Source organism: Diadema antillarum, unplaced genomic scaffold, assembly GCF_040938485.1.
Source record: "Diadema antillarum isolate AM-2024a unplaced genomic scaffold, OU_Dant_1.0 scf00000058, whole genome shotgun sequence".
NCBI classification, from domain to species: domain Eukaryota; kingdom Metazoa; phylum Echinodermata; class Echinoidea; order Diadematoida; family Diadematidae; genus Diadema; species Diadema antillarum.
The window spans coordinates 505,380-524,744 of NW_027270947.1; the positions used below are offsets into that span (position 1 = coordinate 505,380).

Sequence of the window (19,365 nt, forward strand, 5' to 3'; positions counted from 1 at the left end):
AAAGAAGTAAAAATTATCATACAGCTGCTGTGAAACTGAAAGTCATTGGTCTCATGCATGTGTGAGAAGTTGGCAATCTTGTTACTGCCATACTTTACAGTACATGCTTTATTGTGCTGTGTGGATTCAGCACATGTGAATGTTTAATTATGATCATATCCTTGATCTATGGATACCATTAAAATAATGACCTTCAGGAGAGTGGGAGCTAACACGTCACGGCCGGCCGGCAAGTAGACTCCAATTGTGATAAACCTATCACTGTGTGTAGCTCTACCGTAGTATTAGAAAGCCCACATACATATAGATACTCAAATAGTATCTGTGTGTGTATGTATGTGTGTGTGTGTGTGTGTGTGTTTGGATGTATGTTTGCAAAAATACACAGGCTACAATTTATGATGTTTGCACACTTGTATTGACAGAGCTTGTACGGTGCCTGATCAGCAGTTAAAAAGACTGGGCTACTGAAAGTCATCAGAGAAGTTTCTTTGCCAACCTGAAGGTAAGGCCAGATCTGTTTGTTTCCCTTTGGGAGGGCAAAATGATCTCTGACATATATATAATGACAGACATGTACACTTACAATGTGGTAATGTGTAATGTATCAAATTAGGTCTTTTCAATTCTTCTCTCCCCTTTAAACATGTTCCATATTTGTATGTTTGTGTGTTTGTGATGAAAAGGAATGAAACCCAAATATATGTGGGTTGCGTGAATGCAGCAATATTAGTAAAAGATATCAGCAAAGTTTGAGGAAAATCGGACACTCTGTTCAAAAGTTTTGAGTATTGGTGCCACCATTGCTAGATGAGATGACTATGCAACATTTCATAATGTCATATATGGACAGTGATAAAGTAAATAGACCAGAAGAAGAGAATTCAAGATATTTTCATGTTTCTAGCATAATGACAAAGCATCTGACTTCATCTTTCAGAAAACAGGGAAAAATCCCCTGAATGTTTGTCAGTTTCAAGAGGAGGGAATGTGCACTTTTCATCAAATATGAAATTAGTGGAATTCTCTGTACATTTTCTTTTTATAATTATCCTTGTGTGACATTACAAAACACTGTAGTCTTCTCATCCAGTGATGGTAGCACTGAAACTTTGAAAATTGTTAACTTTTGAATGAATGGGTTGTCAATTTTCCTCAATCTTTCTCAATCTTCACTGATGTGTTCTACTAATATTGCTGTATTTTCTTATTCTCACTCTCTCTCTATATATATATCTATACATATTTATGTATATGTATGTATATATATATATATATATATATATATATATATATATATATATACATGCAACCCCCACACCCCTTTTCGTCTCAAGGGGGCGACCAATGTTGTACAGAGGCGGATAAATTTTGGTCTGGTCTGTTAGCTTCTCTCTGTACTGGTCGGGGGTTAGCTAATCACATAGACACCAATCATCGACAAATTTCCAAAAGTCAGAAGGAGACTAATTATTGCTTTACAACAACAGTGAATATAAAATGCGGGAGAAGGGATAAAATTTACAGGGATAACACCAATGCTGCTAACAACATATTTATTCACCGACCTGCCTCCTCGTAGGTCTGAAACATAGATACTGATTACAAACAAATTCCTTTTCTTATTACACAATTGAACACATCACATCGCTTAACTCTTCTACACCTGTGGAGACCTTTACTTCTTTAACACTTCTTAAGGGAAGGGGAGGGGTTTTGTTAATAGGGATATAATGATGTTAATGGGTGTGGCCACTTATCTCGACGTCGGCATGGTCGCGGGATGAGGTTCTCGCCTGCATGTCGATCGAGCTCGTCCAAGGGCTGGGGCGTCCGTTAACCGGTCTGCTTTCACTGCTTCCTTAAACAGTTCGTCACCACTGCCGTCCACGTTGTGGCAATCTGACAGGACGCTTCAACATCTCTGATAACACGTACCAGTCGACTATTTGGAGTTCATTACACCCCAGATTGGTGTAAACCAAAGTTCTGTCTTGTCGTGGTATATAGTTTCTCAACTTGTCGTTGTCCACCAGTTACTCGCGTAACTCGTTAACTCTTGGGCAGTTCAACCAAGATCCTCGTCACATTCGCAGCGTTGATAGAGTTCAGTTTATGGAGGGGAACATGATGGATAAGGAAGGGGATCTCCTAACTCTATCTCAGATGTGGTCTCCAACTATTCAAAGTTCTTCAAAGTTCCAGAATACTCTGCAGCCTGTGCTTCACTAAATAGTGTGAAGCCGCTCCCATCGTGCTTGCAATTCTAACTTTCCTCTATTTGCTCAAACTTGGTCTTTTATAACAAATTTACTATTGGCATCCTTTCCCTAAAAGTATTTCATTGGCTAAATCTTATTTTGGGGTGTGCTCTTCAATGGAAATTAATTTCTTATTGGTCAGATCTCACATTAGCTCCTCCCATTCGTTTCTGTGGAACTCCGTTTTCTCTGATTCATCTCAGTTTCTGATTAACTCGCCCACTGTCTTTTGGTTTCTGTATTTCCTTGTTCTCTGTAACTACTGGTCAAGACTTATTGTTTCTTGGATAATAAAATCATAAAACAAATGAATGCTAGTGTCCTTATGACGTCCAACGTCATCGTCATCATTTTTCTGGGTTGTTGTCCATGAATTTGTCTTTGGAATTCCTGTCTGACCTACTGCACTAAAGTACATCAAAATAAAGGAGAAGTTCTGGCTGGAGAAAGACCTAGCCCAGCGAGGGTCATTCATGTTTTAGGGATCAGAGGGCAAAAACACGTCATTCCCATAATTTGGACTGGGGCTTTGGGGACGGAGAGTGCAGGGAACTGACCACTAGCGGGGAAAATAGCCAATGTCAAACTCATAAATTCCTAGGACCAATAACTTTTCTTGGGAGAGGAAAATTGACAAAAAAAGGGAAGTCTAGCTGGAAGCAAAATAAAGGGTTTCATAAACTCCAAGAAGGGGAAAAGACTGATTCATATTGACATCACCGGGTGACTTGGAAAACAACTGTAATGCTTCTGTTTTCTTTAACTTTCTATCTTCTTCTATTCTATTCTTTATCATATGTGCTAGTAGCCATCTGGGCTACATACATATATATATATATTTTTTTTAATGGTTGTACTCCAGGATGTATAACTGATGCCATGTGAGGCATTGAGCCAGCCGCTACAGCATTACCATGGTAACCATGTGGCAGACTTTTTTTTGCTTGTAAACTACGAGGGTTACTGTAAAAGTGGATATTTTCGTGCGACTAATTTTTCGCGCTTGGTCGGGTCAGAAGAGTTTCGCGTGTTTTTAATTCCGCGGAATCAAGACATCACGCACAGGAACATATGGCAAGCAAAAATATTTGCGGGCTTTTATTTTCGCGCTAGTTTCTGGTTTGCGCGAAATGCGCGAAAATTTCAACACCGCGAAAATTTCCACTTTTACAGTAGTAGAGCCAGAGTGGATGAGCATATTGACTGAGGCTAGAACTGTATCATGAACAAAGATGAACTTACAAGGCACGAGTTAAAAAAAAAAAGGATATTGTTGACTGGGCAAATCATAACGATTTTCAATCTATAATGTACATATTGTTGCATATTGTGTAATTATTACTGATGACTTACCCCATCTGAGTATTATGCTGTAATAAGTTGTTAGCCTTGTTTTCAGGAACAGATTAATGGTAGCTCAAAGCTATTGCAAACATGACATCCTAGAGAAACGGACAAGGCAGAATTACATTTCTAAATAAAGAAACTTACTAATCTAGCATTCATAAAGTTCAGTTATTAGTATCACTTTCATATGTACACACACACACACACACAAACACACTGATAATTATGTATACAGATGGTATTTACTTATATAAGTGCATTATGTGTCTCTTTTTGAGTGTTTCTCATAATGAAATATGAAATGATGTCATCAGACCTGTCAGCATTTATTTCTAGTCACTTCTTTCATCTACTATTGCCACTGAACCAGCTTTGGTGCAATTTTATTGAGAGCATTTTGAAGAATCATTAAATCAAAGAGAGAGAAAGAAGTCTTGATTTGAACGTAATGATGGAATTCATCATCAGCTGTTGGTCCATATTTTCATTACATATTTGTTTGTTTTTAATGTGTTTGACTTTCACAAAATGTTGTATTGTCTGTTATTTCCCTTCCATTGTTCCATCCATGGAACCCTATTTCTGCAATTATGAAGGCAGTTATCACAAGGTCAAAGTTCTCTGTAGATTACAGTCCCTCTGTAAGTGGAGCATGGTGCCATTTCAATTACTCATAATGCACAGTCTAAACAAGTTCTGGTAATCTTGCACGATTACCATGGCATCATCATGACAGATTTTAAGGGGTTCAATGTTCATTTCTGCCAACACACACACACACACACACACACACACACACACACACAGAACAAATTGATAGTTGCCAACTATATGTCATCTTTGTCCCCGATAAGGACATATTACCAAACTGCATGCATTGTTGTGATGATTAGGGGTCAAAGTTTCCTTCCATATCCCCCTCTTCCCCCACCCTTCCACTGTCCCATATATTGCCAACCAAGCAGCAATGATGTCACAATCGTGATGTAAATTTCACCGACTCTATAATTCGGCACAGACACAGTACAGCTCACGGTACCATCATCTCTGCCTGTATGGTTTCGATATGAGAACCACCTCGTCCCTGCAGAAGCGTGCAATCTTGCATCTCGAATGCTATGCGTAATTAATGATTTACAAACATGACGCTAATAAAAGTGTGATCTAGTCAGCCTCTTAGGACTCTCTTCCAACCATCGGAAGAAAAAAAAAATCCTGCAGATCCGTAATAATGACTGTCTTAGTAGCTTGGATAGCTAATAACACAAAGAAAGATATATTGGACTTAACAGTGTGTTCTGTAATTTTGGCCAAACAATAAGTATCATACTAACAAACTAATGACCAGTGAATATGTCAATAATACTGCATGGCATGTCCGAGTAAGGCTTGATTTCCCTTATGCATTTACTTCACTTGATGTGATACTCATAATGATTTGATGTCTGTCACTAGCTTTTATTTTGATTTTTTGTTATTATTCTAGGTATCGAGACAGCGTGCAGATCTTGCTCTTGGTGACTAGCAGCATAGATAAAGCTTGGCTTGTGGCGGAGTTGCTGTGAAGACAATTTTTGTTTCATAGCTGCGGTACGTGTAGAGTGTTGATGTCAAGTAACAGAATATGTTCTGAGCACAGAAGAGAGCCATTTACACAACTGGTACTCTTCCTGAAACCATGATATTTCGTTTAGTCCAAGAAATCATTTTACTTTATCAAAAATTCTATCATGATTATAATCCCGTATTTTGTCAATTACAAGGTTAAAATCTGTACCAAGATATTGAAAAAAGTCATCTCACACAAAATGCACTTGTCTTTCTGTTTCTAAGTCATCATTGCCCTTCAGTGCACCAATCCAAACTGCATTTGTCTTTTGCATATTGATCTTCAGCCCACTACATTTTCCGACTGAATCCAAAATATGTAGTGCTTTGCTGAAACTAACATTTGTACCATCTAAAAGTAGTGCTGTGTCATCTGCACACTGAAGGATCTTAAATTGTTTCGCGCCGACAAAGATTCCTTTCACCGAGTGTGAAGAGAGCCACTTGGCCAAGGTTGGCATTCGTTTATGTCTTTCTTGTTTTTTTTAGATGTCCATTTAAGTGGTGAGTGAAGTGACCGGGGTTTCATCATTGTAATCGTGTAGGATGCAGAGTTTGTGGTTGAGAAATGCCTTATTTTCTTTTATCTGCATCAAGTCGCAGCTGATAGCACCACCAGAAAAGAGAAACGAAATGAACGACTGAATGCAGAGCATCCTTTTTTTAGCTGAAAAACAAACTTACTTGCAAAGATATATGAATAATCATTGATGTATCTATTTATTTATTCATATTTCTAAGAAGCACAAGAAATTATTCCCAATCTGAATGTGTGTAGTGTCTCATTATTAAGTTTATATGTTGGAGAAATTAAGTCTAAGATGGACCTTGCTCTCTAATGCTCCCTCTAATCATCAAGTTTTCAACATCTCATGGCCTTCGTCAGGATCAGAGACATGAATGTGTCAGGTTCTGGGTCACCTTATATCAATCTTGGCATGTGAGGTTATGTTTGGTATACAGACTCATTATCTGTGTTCAGCTATCTCTCGTGTAGTCTTTGGTCTGTATGTTTCTCTGTAGGCCCAGTGTCAAAGCACTTTGACACTTACAAACATTTATAGATATTGAAGAGATATATCTGTGTGTATGTGTATGTGAGTATATATACAGTCAAACTTCTCTAGAGTGACCACTCGGAGGAAAAAAAAAATGTGGATGTTATAGATAGGTGGCCGTTCTTGACAGTCGCCATGCTGCAGATGTTCAGTTGTAATCAATATTTCCAATGTCCCACATGATTACTTGGGCGCCTCAATAGTCCATTGGTACAAAGTCATTTACATGCACGAAAGGACTTTGAGTTCATCATTTGCTTTTTTTCACTTTCACTTTCATTTCATTTTGTTTGTGTATGTATGCGTATGTGTGTGTATGTATGCGTATGTGTGTGTTGCATCATATTAAGATATTGATTCTTTTTTTTGTGTGCAACATACACTGTATGAGAATTTGCTAGGTTGGATTAAAAGGAAGACAGAGTTATCAGTATGCCTGCAGAACTGTCATTTTTTGCTCTAGAATGTACACTTATGAAATGTGTCAAAGAATGCCAGAATAACATAATTTCAGTTGAGAGATGACAAAAATATGAAATGCTAACCAAAAAGGTTTGCCGGAAGTACTACTTCAGAGCATACCTGGTTGTGGTTGCTTTGTGAATTTTGTAATCAATTATTGATAATTGACAAATAGGGCCAAAGCAGTATCCACCGACCTGCGGTGCTAGGGTGCATTGTATACAGCTTGTTGGAAATGTGATTGCTAGGGAACAATTGATCATAACATAAATTCTACCTACTCAGCACAACTGGAGGAATAAAAGTCATATGCCTGTTGATGAAAATTCCACTCATCATCCTGTCAAGTCGTGTCAGCCAAGTATGTTTCTTGGTACACACCTATGATGTATTGCAAGCAAATTCCAGATGGTGAAGATGAATTTTGAGCCCTTCTGAGAACTATGTTTTGGCTTTCATGCATTCTGGATGCTACAGTGTGAGATGTTTGTCACTCAGAGTGATGTAAACCCTGAAAAGAGCCATAGGGTGTGCCAGCCCTGAAAAGGGCCATGGGATTTCCTAGCCTTGAAAAGGGGAATTGAGTTTCTAAGCCTTGAAAAGGGCCATTGAATTTGCTAGCCCAGGAAAGAGCCATTGGGTTTGCTAGCCCTGAAAGCACCATTAGATTTGCTAGCCCTGAAAAGGACTATTGAGTTTGCTAGCCTGAATGGGCCTTTAGATATGCCAGCCCTCTAAGTTTGCTAGCTCTGAAAAGGGGCATTGCATTTGCTAGCCCTGAGAAGGACCATTGAGTTTGCTAGCCCTGAAAATGGCCATTGAATGTGCCAGCCCTGAATAGGCCATTGGGTTTGCTAGCCTTAAATAGGACCTTTGGATTTGCTAGCCCTAAAACTTACCATTGGCTTTATTTGTCCTGAAAAGGCCCATTGAGTTTAAGCCCTGAACAGGGCCATTGGATTTGCTAGCCCTGTGAAGGACCTTTGAGTTTACTAGTCCTGGAAATGGCCATTGAGTGTGCTAGCCCTGAAAAAGATAGTAGAGTTTGCTATCCCTGAAAAGGACAATTGAATTTGCCAGCCTGAACAGGGCCATTGGATTTACTAGCCCTGAAAATGGCCATTGAGTGTGCAAGCCCTGAAAAAAAAAGTCATTGGGTTTGCTAGCCCTAAATAAGGCCTTTGGATTTGCTCGCCCTGAAAAGGATCATTGGGTTTATTTGTCGTGAAAAGGCCCATTGAGTTTATGCCATAAACAGGACCATTGGATTTGCTAACCCCAAGAAGGGTTATTGGATTTGCTGGCCGTGAATAGGACCATTGAGTTTGCTAGCCCTGAAAATGGCCATTGAGTGTGCTAGCCCTGAAAAAGCCATTAGGTTTACTAGCTCTAAAAAGGACCGATACAGTTTGGTAGCCCAGAAAAGGACCATCAGATTTATTTGCCCTGAAAAGGCCCATTGAGTTTAAGCCCTGAACAGAGCCATTAAATTTGCTAGGCCTGTAAAGGAGTCTACTAGTCCTGAAAATGGCCATTGAGTGTACTAGCCCTGAAAAAGACCATAGGGTTGCCATCCCTGAAAAGGACCATTGAGTTTGCCAACCCTGAACAGGGCTATTGGATTTGCTAGCCCTGAAATGTACCATTGAGTTTACTAGCCCTGAAAATGGTCATTGAGTGTGCAAGCCCTAAAAAAAAGCCATTGGTATTGCTATCCCTAAATAGGGCCTCTGAATTTGCTTCCCCTGAAAAGAATCATTGGGTTAATTTTTCCCAAGTAGGCCCATTGAGTTTATGCCCTGAACAGGGCCATTGGATTTGCTAGCCCTTAAAATGCCATTTGGTTTGCTATCCCTAAATAGGTCCTTTGGATTTGCTTCGCCTGAAAAGAATCATTGGGTTTATTTGTCCTGAAAAGGGCCATTGAGTTTATGCCCTGAACAGGGCCATTAGATTTGCTAACTGCAAGAAGGGTCATTGGATTTGCTAGCCCTGAAAAGGACCATTAAGTTTACTAGCCTTGATAATGGCCATTGAGTGTGCTAGCCCTGAAAAAAGCCAGTGGGTTTACTAGCTCTGAAAAGGACCGATACAGTTTGCTAGCCCAGAAAAGGACCATTGGGGTTGTGAACCCTGAAAATGGTAATTGGATTTGCTAGCCCTGAAAAGGACCATTAAGTTTACTAGCCTTGATAATGGCCATTGAGTGTGCTAGCCCTGAAAAAAAGCCATTGGGTTTACTAGCTCTGAAAAGGACCGATACAGTTTGCTAGCCCAGAAAAGGACCATTGGGGTTGTGAACCCTGAAAATGGTAAGTGAGTTTGCTAGCCCTGAAAAAAGCCATTTTGTTTGCCAGCTCTGAAAAGTGCCATTGGGAGTAAATGGTGCTGATAAGGGCCACTGGGGTGATAGCCCCAAGAAGGGCTTTTTGCTTTGAGCCTTTTCGTACTTGAGAGAAGAAAAAAAAATCTGAAATTGAAAAAAGTCAGGCTGACTGATATATTTTGAAGGATTGAATGGTTGTTGGTTGTCATACACCCTTTACAGTCAGTCAGCAGAAACCAAATCCATTGTTGCTGGTTGTGAAAGGTACGTGAATGCTATTTATACACAGGTTCTGAACTACCCGTTTCTTCAGAGGGGAACTTTCATGTGGTCACTAAATCAGGTTTAATTGTGTATATTGGAGAGAAAGAGAGAGAGAGAAAAGAAGACATAAATCATGTTTTATTATTGTTCTCAGTTTTCAGTGCTGTTATGCATTTAGCCAAGAGAACAAAGGGTTTATGATGATTACTGGATATTATTGTTCTTTGTGACATCACAAAGTAAAATTTAGGGAGACACAATGCACTGCTGGTTTCATTCTGTACGGCTTACTTTTCGTTTTCTCTCAAGATCTCTCAACAGCATATAGTATGTTTTGTGCCACTTATGAATTGGCTCAGAAGAAAGAAAGGGACAGAGCATCACCAGTTTCAGTTTTTCCACGAGTTATTCTCGCTCTCCTGCAAACAAAATCTGCTGTAGCATACCTGTATATATTATGTGCACAACAAAGGGTTGTCATGTGATTGATTGTGTAAAATTGCTGGCTAGAATGAAAAAAAATAAGAGACCCAGAATGATTGGTGTTTAGTGTGTCTGCCTGGAACCCAAAAAGCTTGAGAGGAAATCCTGCTGTAGGAAGTAGAAAATGCTTCCTGTTCATTGCATCGGCAGCCATTTCCTAGCTCGGCTCCCTTCCTAACATCCCAGTGCATTAAATGCGACAGTTTTGATACACGCAAGCAATCTTATTTGGATTAGCTGACTCACAATTGGGGACGGTCAAAACACGAACTTCTACAGCAAAAGGTAATAGTCTTTATATTGCTTGGTGCGTAAGATGGTTTGTGAGACGGTGTTTGAGATGGTGTGGGTGGTGCATTACATTCTGGTGGGAGAATGAGAGTAAATAAATGAAATTGCAACCAACATCAAGTTGGGTTTTCTTCTTTGCGTCTTTGTCCCTTCTGTATGAGCAAATCAGGTATAGAATGTAATTGGTAATGCATGGGTGAATCACGACAATGTTTTTATTAGATTTCAGTGCGTCACTCTGAATGTCGCCAGTAGTGAATACCGCACTCGGTTCCATGTGCCATGTTGGCTTTTGTGGGTTGTGATAGGGAAGTTCTTCGGAAGCAACAGACAACTGTGGGCTATTGCTTTTGCTACGTGTTCATGAATGATTGCACTACTTGCTGAGTAAACATAGCACATAATGGACCTCCTGTTGCACATGATGTACATTTGTTACGTTGCCTTTCATTACAGAGTGAATTAAGGTAAGTGGTTCCGTGTATTAGTAGCCAGGAACTCGCTCAAAAAGAAAAAAGCAACAATTAAAAGTAATCATAATTAATTTCAACTCAAAGCAAGTGAAGCCTATTAGCAGTGTGGCTGATTGTGGCTATATTTCATTAACATTTCAAAAGTAGGTTTTGTTGAAGTACATAATTTTTGGCAGTTCAGAGTCGAGGACTGTCTTGACTAAATTTGAAGAAAGTAGCATTTGGTAACTAGTTGGTGACTGACTGGGATAGCAAACACACATTTTTATATACCAGAAGTTAAGGCTTCTTGTTTTTATTCTATTTTATTTCTATTTTCCCATTCATTTTGTGCTTACCAGTTACTTGTTACTAGTAACAAGAATGCCAAGGAAATAACTAAATTGTTGGGTGCATTTGTTGTAGGTGATGCGAAGGAAGGTCCAGGAGGGGCAAATGATCACATTTCAATTTATTAGCATCCATCAGTTGCTGAATAGACATGCACTTATAAGGCTGACTAGCAACAGGTGATAACAGATTAAGGCTCTAGCATGTGAACTACAGACAACTTTGTTGGTGTTCAACGATAATCATTGTCCAGACAGTGCATTGGGGAGTCTTGAATTGCCCTCGTGTCATTGTTGTGAAGTCATTTCAAGGAAACCAAAACCCAAAGAGAAATGTGGATTGAGTGAAAGCAGCAACATTAGTAGAACACATCAGTGAAAGTTTGAGGTGTTGGAACCACTGGATGAGGAGACTACTAGAGGTTATGATGTCACGTGTGGACATCAATATAAAAGAAAAGATATAAAGGGAATTCCGCAAAAATTCATTTTTCCTGAAAATTGCACACTCCATCAACTTCATACTGACATATGTGAAGGGTAGCAATTATTCCCCCTGCTTTTTGAAAGTGGTTACTGGTAGTGAAGTGCTCTTTCATTATGCTAGAAAAGTGAAATTTTGTGGAATTCTCTATATTTTCTTAATATTATCGTCCACACACAACGTCAAAACCTCAAGTAGTCTCCTCATCCAGCAGTACCAACACCAAAACTTTAAAAATTCGTAACTTTTGCATCCATTGTCCAATTTTCCTCATACTGATGTGTTCTACTAATGTTGCTGCTTTGACTCATTCCACATTTCTCTTTGGGTTTTGGTTTCCTTTAAATACTCAGTGCTATAATAGTTTCATATGTTAATATAAACATGAGTTAGCAATGGTACATGGGGCCTGATGCTGATTTTCCGGACGGAAATATGAAGAGGATGTCACAAAAATTTAGATTTAGCAGGAAATGCAAAGAGGTTGTCGCAGGAATTCATATCCAGGTGTCATAGTTTTTGTGCTGGACACTGTAAGCTGTAGCTGCAAGTTGTAGGTGACAAGAGGCCTGATGTTAAAAGCGTCTGATAGCAGGGCTTTAACACATTGACTATGATGTATGATGTTTTGCAATTGATTTACTATGGCACACCTGATTTCTACAAGCTGTGGGTTAAATTAAAACTCATCACCCTTCAGAACTAGCACAGTTTAGGTGTGTGATAAAATGCCCTGAAGAAGAAAGAGAGAGAGAGATCTGATAATATTGACATATTTTTTAAAAGAAAAAAAGAAGAAGGTGAAAATGAAATTAAAAAGACACAAGAGAGCTCCATAAATAACTGTATATTGCCTCATAACCCATATTAGACAAATAGGGTGCGCACAAATTATTGTGTAGCTGAGTGAGTGTTGTTTGCTAACCAGTAGCAACCAGCACTAAGCAGCTTTATGGCTGTAGTTGAAAATTGATACGTTGATTCCTTCTGAAACATCTCTGTCTAGTTTTATGTGAAACTGTTGTTGTTTTCTTTGTATACAGTTTAGACTCATTACCCCACAATTCAAGGATATCCAGGGCTTGAACATCTTAAAGAAAAAAAAAAAGGTGAAATAATAGTTCGCTACTAAAGGGAAAAATAGACTGAACTGATGTGAAGTGAACAATAAGAATAGGAACTTTTCCAACCGAGAATTTGTGTGTTTGGCTGCTCATTCCTTAGCTCTAATGGCGTTATTAGGAGTCATGAGAAATCTCTTAAACCCATCATTTCCTTTGTTGCGGCATCCTTGACTTATTTTTTTACTTTTGACCTGTCACCACAATCACCTGATGTAATTGGTATCCAAAGTTTGGTATGTTTTTTGCTTGTTTTAGTCCTTTTCCAGCCTCGTAAACTTTCCGGTGATGTAAGATTTGTTCCACTATAAGAAAAAAAGAAAAACACCCAAAAGAACATATTTTAGAAACAGTATGTAAGAAAGCTGGCAACCAGGTAAAGGAAGTTCAGACAAAGCAGGTTTATGTGTTCAGGTTCAGTCAAGGACATGCAGGAAATAAGAACGTTCGACATGGTATATGCTTCATGCTAACCAACCAGCTTTGAATTGCAAAAATACTTTCAGACGGCGAAATTTGGTCAGGTTGGTCTCCAAATATAGTGCGTTTATACCAAAATGTATCTGAAAAAGGACCCTTTGTAGTGTAATGTGTGAAAAGTTGCCCGATGGTGTGTAAATATTGTTAGGCTGTCAGTGTCATCCAAACCACATTTTCATAGGTCAGAGCAAGCAGTTTTTAATTTGTTTTATTCCCATTTAGTCCGCTTCCACAGGTAGACTCCCCTCCCCTCCCGCCGACATATTTGAAGAAATAAAAATGGCATGCAGCAATATCATGCTGTTTCTGTAACAATGGCTTTTTGCCTTTCATTTATTCATGGAATGGATATGGTGTGGATACTTCATTTATGGGATTTCAATTTCGCTAATAGGGTTTGAGGCTTTCCACCAATGCCATCCAATTATGTTGAGTGGGAGAGCCAATACAGCAAATTGTGGAGAAAGATGTGCAGACCCGGTGATGGATGGATAGAGTGAGCGGGGATGGAAAAAGAAACAATTAATTTTGCGTTTTCAAACGTACATATCTTTGGCAGACCCTCCCAATTGTCATAAAATAGTGATGTTTGCTGTCACAATTCTTTTTTCTTTGTATTTAACTGCTGGTAGCTCTAGGTACAGTGATAAAGCACTAAAATTGTCCCTGAAATTTTGTGTATTGCTCTGTGACTGCTTGGGGGGGGGGGGGGGGGGATACAATTGACCAGTATTGAGAAGAGTTTTACATTAGTTAGTATTATTCATTTTTGCAGTGGTGTCACTGTGTTGTTTTGTTCACCGTATGAGTTGTCACTAGAAAACCCCATTTCATGAAAGCTGGGCTTTGACACGACATTTGTAGATTCCAATTTGTTGCGCTGTTCATTAAACAAAAAGTCCACCAGTGAAATTCCCAAATTTTGGCAATCAGTTTCACTCGAGAGTGATATTATTCTGTTGTTTTGTAGTTGCATCTTCAGATGTTATGTGGCAAGTGCAGGAATATAATATGAAATGGGCAAGGAAGAATATAATCTTAAAACCCTTTCACTCTAAACACTGAGACTGTATCTAGCATGTGTGCCAACACTTCACTATGCTATCCATATGTGACTGTGCATCACAAAACCAACAAAAAGTCGCATGCCCTGATTATACATGAGGACTCAAAATAGGTGGAACGGGTCAACCTGGTCAATCTTGGGTTTTTCATATTTTCTGAAAGAGAAGTTGTTCTTCTATACCTAGTTTAAAATTTGGGTTCATAAAATGAACAGGAAATTGCATTTTTAGCAGTTTTTCTAGAATGCTTATTTTGTAGAATAGTGTGATTAGGTATGTCTTCTAGAGGGCCCCTTTTCATTTCTTAAAAATCCTTTGTACACACTCTTCACTTTCTACTCCAGTAACTTTTGAAAGGATGATGCTACTGCTTTGAAGATTGGTATGAGTAGCTAATGGATAGAATATGATAATAGAGCATGCTTAATTTCAGCTTAATTTGGTAACCCCTTCACTGCTGTTGCTATAATGCTATGGTGTTTTACACCCTGTTTTTCATCCCATTCATAGCACAGTTAGCACGACTTGATAAGATGAAACACTTGAATAGACCCTTTTCTTTGGAACCTCTTTTCTCAGTGCACACTTTTCCAGAGTGTGTGCTTTTTTTTCCCAATATTTAGATTTTAGGAGAGTCGGTTTCAATCAGGTTATACATCATTTTAAAGCTTAAAGTGTGCTCTTTCAGAATCTGCCTTAATTAAAAATCCGTGTCTGGCAACTTTTTGTTGGTTTTGTGATGCAGGGTCACATATAATACTTCGTTCTGCCTGGCTTTGCTTTCAATGTTTGTGTGTGTGTGTGTGTGTGTGTGTGTGTGTGTGTGTGTGTGTGTGTGTGTTTGTTTGTTTTGTCTGGTTTGATTGAAGCAGAAGATAGATGTCACCCCCACTTTAACATGACATAAGAGACCTTCGTGGTATGCAAAGTTCACCAGTATGCTGAATGTGGCCTCTTTCATACACTAACACTGTAGTGGGTGCATTATTTGGAAAACATGTTTACACATATGACAGTGCTTTTGACAAACAAAGTGGTCATCATGGCTGATGCCATTGAACTGCAGCAATTTACTGTAAAACAATATTTTGGTGGCATAAAATTTTCGCAAATTGGAGCCGACAGCCTTTTTCGCAACATGAAATATTTGCAAGTTGCCTCTAACATTCAGTGCATATGGTGTAGACAAGAACTTTCGCATGCATTTTAAATTCGCGAATCGTGGCTCTCGTGAAATTCGAGAAATTAAAATGCACGCGAACATTCTGTGTTTTACAGTATATGAAACCTAATGAAGGTATGACTACATGACCGTATAAGATTTTGTGTATCAGATATGTTCTGCTGACTTGTCAAGCAAGTAAGGGCTTTAACCATAAGCTGCAAAGTGAAAGTGTAATATTATGCTTCCGCAGCATGCACCTCCGAATTACATTGATTTCACTTTCTTTGAATTCCCCTTCAAAGTATTTCACTGTTCTGCTCACTCCTGGTTTCATATTTATATGCAATTTGAAGTCAGATTTCATTTGCCTAATGGCAAAGCTTTGATGTGTACTGTGTAATCAGTCTCATTGTGTGCAAATGTAGCTTCATTTAATTTTCATTTCATTTCATTTCATTTTACTTCCACATTAAAAATGCATTTGCAAAAATACATTTGAGTATACATGAGTACGTAAAATCAGTTACAACATTGTAGTCAAGGAAAGTAATGTGAGCTGAAATACAACAGATGTTGTGATTTTACGACAAATACAGAATCAACATTTTTTGGAAATGGAGAGGATTGCTAAAATGCAGGGCTTGTAGTTTGCAGTCTCCTCATAGACAGTATCTAATTGCTGTATTAACAGAACTAGGCAAATTGCCTTCAAAAAAAAGCAAAACCACAGGAAATACCCATGCTCTCAAACAAAATTAGCAGCTCTCGTAATTGTTTTTAAAAAAAAGTAAAAGGAGACCGTAAAAAATAAAAAGGTGAAAAAAAAAAGATATTGAAGCATGGAAGGACTAACAGGAAAAGACTGAAGAGGATGTGGGAAATTCCAAAGGAAGAGGAGTTGAAGGGTCAAAACCAATTACTGTAAAACGAGAAATGTTCGCGTGCATTTGAATTTCGCGAGCGCCAAGATTCGCAAAATTGAAATGCACGAGAAATTTCTTATCTACACTATATGCATTGAACGCAAGAGGAATTCGCGAAAATTTTTTTGCCACGAAAAAGGCCGTCGGCTCCAATTCGCGAAAATTTCGTGCCACGAATATATCATGTTTTACAGTATGCAAGGCATGAGAGGTATTAAGAAGAGATTGTATTAAGAGACGATAAACCATTATTTAAAAAAAAGGACTTGGAATTAGTGCTTGCAAGATTATTAGTAAGTCCTGTATAACCAGAAATTTTCATGTGCATCGAATTTCACGAGAGCCAAGATTTGCAAAAATAAAATGCATGAGACAGTTCTTGTCTACACTATATGCATTTAATGCCAATGGCAATTCGCAAAAATGTTTTGCCGCCGTAAGGGCCATCAGCTTCAATTCGCAAAAATTTATATGCTGCGAATATTTCTGGTTTTACTGTAATTCTGCTATACAGGAATTTCTAAAAGAATTCTTTGATTTTAAAATTAAAAGTATTGTAATGTAAAGTTTCTCCTACGTTGTTATCAAGAGAATTTCAAAATTTAGGGCCAGAAAAAGAAAAATATGGATTTGGCAAAAACAGTCCTAGTCAGAGGCAAGGGAAATTCATTGGATTCTTGGGTATGAATGAACAGCTTTCTTTGTACCAGAAAAAAAAAAATCATCATTGACAGAGCCTATTTAAATGTAGCTTGACTGTGAAATTTTGATGAATATTATGTCTTCAGTATGTATTTTGTTACAGATGACATAATTAGCTGGCGATATAGACTTATGTGTGCAGTACAGCAGTTGCCGTGATGAAATCTATGCTATATTGTGTTTTTGTTGTCCCCCGCCGAATGAGTTCGAGCAGGGGACTATGAAACGGGCTCCGTACGTGTGTGTGTCCGTGTGTCCGTCCGTCCGTGTGTCCGTCCGTGTGTGGGTCCGTGTGTGATCAAAATGTTCAAAATGCTACTCCTTCGCCATTTCTAACCCGATTTTGATTCTGTTTGCTTTATATGATAGCACTACATGGGAGCTTTGAAACTTCTATACAGAATTTCAGTTGTGACCCTTTGACCTTGACCTTTGACCTATATTGTACATTTTGCTTCAAAATGCTACTCCTTCGCCATTTCTAACCCGATTTTGATTCTGTTTGCTTTATATGATAGCACTACATGGGAGCTTTGTAACTTCTATACAGAATTTCAGTTGTGACCTTTGACCTTGACCTTTGACCTATATTGTACATTTTGCTTCAAAATGCTACTCCTTCGCCATTTCTAACCCCGATTTTGATTCCGTTTGCTTTATATGATGGCACTAGGTGAGGGCTTCAAAACTTCTACACAGAATTTTGACCTTTGACTTCTTTGACCTTTGACCTTGATTTTTGACCTATATTGTACATTTTGCTACAAAAATGCTACTCCTTCGCCATTTGTAACCCGATTTCAATTCCGTTTGCTTTAAGTGATGGCACTAGGTGAGGGCTTCAAAACGTCTACACAGAATTTTGACCTTTGACTTCTTTGACCTTTGACCTTGATTTTTGACCTGTATTGTACATTTCGCTACCAAATGCTACTCTTTCACCATTTCTAACCCGATTTCGATTCCGTTTGCTTTATGTGATGGCACTAGGTGAGGGCTTCAAAACTTCTACACAGAATTTTGACCTTTGACTTCTTTGACCTTTGACCTTGATTTTTTTACCTATATTGTACATTGGCTACAAAATGCTACTCCCTCGCCATTTCTAACCCGATTTCGATTCCGTTTGCTTTATGTGATGGCACTAGGTGAGGGCTTCAAAACTTCTACATAGAATTTTGACCTTTGACCTTCATCTTTTTACCTATATTGTACATTTTGCTACTAAATGCTACTTCCGGCGGGGACATATATTATGCACCGCGTAATTTCTACTTTTCCTTGTTGACCTGGAAATGACTCTGTGTTGACATTTTAGTCTTGTCTCTAAAGATATACGAAGTGATTTTTCCCCCTAAATGCAGTGCAAATGCATGCTGATTTGTGTTGATTCGTGATGCCCTCAACATCACTTCTGTGGCAAACAAATATCTCAGTGTGTTCCATGTATTTTATGATAATTTTCCTAGTATTTTTTTTTCAGATTACTTGGATATGCCCACATAGTCCGAATTGGACCCAATTTGTACATTTTTATCTTTTTCTTGAAAATATCATTATGAATTTTCACCAAACTTGGCAGATAACATCCTTAGGGGGATAGAATCTCAATTCCATCAAATGGGCACCATGCCCCCACCTGGGAGGCCCCAGGGGGCCTAAATTTGGACCTTAATTGTAAATTTTCATCTTTTTCTTGAAAACCCCATCACGAATTTTCACAGAACTTGACAGGTAGCATCCTTAGGGGGATAGAATCTCAATTCCATCCAGATGGGCACCATGCCCCCCCCCCCCCCCTGTAAGGAATCTTTACAGATTTTCTCCAGAATCAGAAGTGCCCCCCCCCCCCCCCCCCCCCCCCCCCCCCCCCGGGACCCAAGGAAGTGGGGTGGGATGGGTCCAAATAGTGATGTAAATTGTGCATGTTCATAATCACTGAAAACTCCTTGACGAATATTCACCAACCTTGACAGGTAGCATGCCAGAGGTTAAGATTTCAATTTGTTCAACAGGTCACCATGCTAGTGCAGTGTATTTGGCAGGTATTTTTACCAGTATGATGGAATATGCAAATGGACACCATGCCCACAGCTCTCAAAGCTACCCCACCACAAGTTTCCAATGTTCTCAGGTAAGAGTCTGCGAGAATGCATAGAAGGTGATATTGGGATACTCAGATGAGCGCGAGACCCCCGGGTCTCTTGTGTTCATCATATTAGTCCTTACTTTAGCAATGATTGACAGCTGAAGTCACAAGCCGAATCTTAGTATGGAAGGTTTTTTTGGGTGTATCCAAGTAATCTGAAGAAAAATACTAGAAGAATTATTATGAAATATCGTAAAGGTATTGAGATATCCGTTTTGCACATATGGTGATATTAAAGGTATTATGAATCAATACAAGTCGGCATGTATTTTCATTACAGAATTCCTTTAATCAATTCAGTTTTGTTGTTGTTGTTTTTTTGCTACAAGGCAGTGAAATCAAAAACACAAGACATTTTGTCATTTCAGTCAGCTT

General features: G+C 38.8%; 1 protein-coding gene across 3 annotated transcripts in view; it reads left to right on the forward strand.

The window, feature by feature from the left end:
• LOC139715973 (uncharacterized) overlaps positions 1–19,365 on the forward strand; it is a 38,016-nt gene that overhangs the window by 911 nt on the left and 17,740 nt on the right. The window contains exons 3-4 of one of the 3 annotated variants that reach the window (XM_071627523.1): positions 426–505; positions 5,095–5,198. The gene's annotated coding sequence lies outside the window, so the exon portion shown is untranslated. Of the gene's footprint in view, positions 1–425; positions 506–5,094; positions 5,199–8,695; positions 10,095–19,365 lie in introns of those variants that run through there. The other 2 variants (XM_071627522.1, XM_071627524.1) reach the window with 2 other exon arrangements.